Source organism: Bufo bufo, chromosome 1, assembly GCF_905171765.1.
Source record: "Bufo bufo chromosome 1, aBufBuf1.1, whole genome shotgun sequence".
In the NCBI taxonomy this organism is placed as follows: Eukaryota; Metazoa; Chordata; class Amphibia; order Anura; family Bufonidae; genus Bufo; species Bufo bufo.
The window spans coordinates 620,653,451-620,655,246 of record NC_053389.1 but is presented as its reverse complement, the minus strand read 5'-3'; positions in this window follow the sequence as shown (position 1 = coordinate 620,655,246).

The following is a 1,796-nucleotide window of genomic DNA, read 5'->3' as shown; positions in this document are numbered from 1 at the left end:
TCTGTTGTCGGTGTGGGTTTTTGTTATTATTTTATTTATTTTTTTGCTAGACTGAAAATTGACCATACACATTAGTTAAAGGCTCACTCCCAACTCCTATCTCGCCCAACTGGGACTGGACAAAAATGCATGTGTTACAAAAGGGAGTAGTCACAGTGACCTGCTAGCCCAGCATTTCAACATGTCTGGTAATTCGTTTCCCAGGGCGATCACCTGCTGCGAGATGGGAATAAGCTGCTACCAGACACCCCTGATAGCAGGTGATTTCCCTGGGACACACTGACATGGCAGTCTAGATGGACAAATCGAATCATAATATTAAAGGGGTTGTCAGGTTTTAAGCCACCACTAGCTGATTGTCAGGGTCCAGCACCACCACGATCAGCTGTTCTGTGTTGCTCTGTTGCCAGAAGTCAAAGTTGACTGTCCCCTGTATCCCCAGTGCCAAATTCCAGAGATGGAGCTATACAGAATAACTGATCAGTGACGCTGCCGGACCCCCACCTATCCTGAGGATAGGCCATCATTTAAAAAAGGGTAGACAACCCCTTTACTATTGGGTAGTCTAATGTTCTAATGATTTTTACCCTAATGAGAAAAATAAATATGCTAGGAAGGTTTGTATAATTAGAAAAAATGTCACGGGCCATCCTGAACTGCATTGGCACATTTCAGACACACAGTACATTGCCTACCGTAATAAACTTCATTCCCATACAGCTTAAAATATCTTCAGCAGACTTGCCTACCGCCACATGACTATATAAGTCGTGGTGGTAGGCTGTTAACTCTAACCGGACATATGAAAGAATCCGGTTACGTTACGATGAAAGTGGTCACGGGGTTTATGATCACGGTAAAAAAAAAAATAGCGCGGTCTCTCTGAGATCGTCTGTGTATGAGAGAGACTGTGCTGGCTATAAAGTTAACTATAATTGTGTTGTCATTGCAAATTAACCCCTTTCTTCCCTGATTGTGGGAGGAAGGGATTAATTAAAAAAAGGAAAAAAATTATAGCTATACTATAGCAATAATATAGCAGGCATTGTGAACATAAACATATGTGTACACATTTTTTACCCCCCCCCCCCTTTTTTTTTTTTTATACAAAAAAAATGTATAGTTATTAGTTTTAGCAATAGTATAGCAGAATTTGCATGTAAAATACATAAAACACTTTCTTTTTTTCTTTCATAAGAAAATTTTAAACATATAGGTATTAGTTTTTAGTTAGTATAGCATAGTGTGCATAAAATATACAAACTTGTGCTAAATTGTTAGTTGTTAATTTTAGCTATAATTAGTATAATAGTCTTTGGGTGCAAAATACACACACACACACACCTTTTTTTATAATAAAAAGATAAATATTTAGTATTATCAGTATATAGCAGTCTTTTGCTTACATAATCTAACCGCGTATACATATTTTTGTGTGTGCACGTCTTTTTTTTTTTTTTCGCAATTTTTTTTTCCCACCTTATTCCATTCAGTTTTCTTTAAAAAAATAAATATATAAAAAATAAATTTAAAAACTTAAAGGGGTTGTCTCACTTCAGCAAGTTGCATGTATCATGTACAGAAAGTTAATATAAGGCACTTACTAATGTATTGTTATTATCCATATTGCTTCTTTTGCCTGTTTGATTCATTTTTCCATCTCTGTATACACTGCTCATTTCCATGGTTACGACCACCCTGAAATCAATCAGTAGTGGTCATGCTTGCACACTATAGGAAAAAGCGCTGGCCCCTCTGGTGGCTGGGACTGTGGGAGTGCACATAGGCTAGTGCTT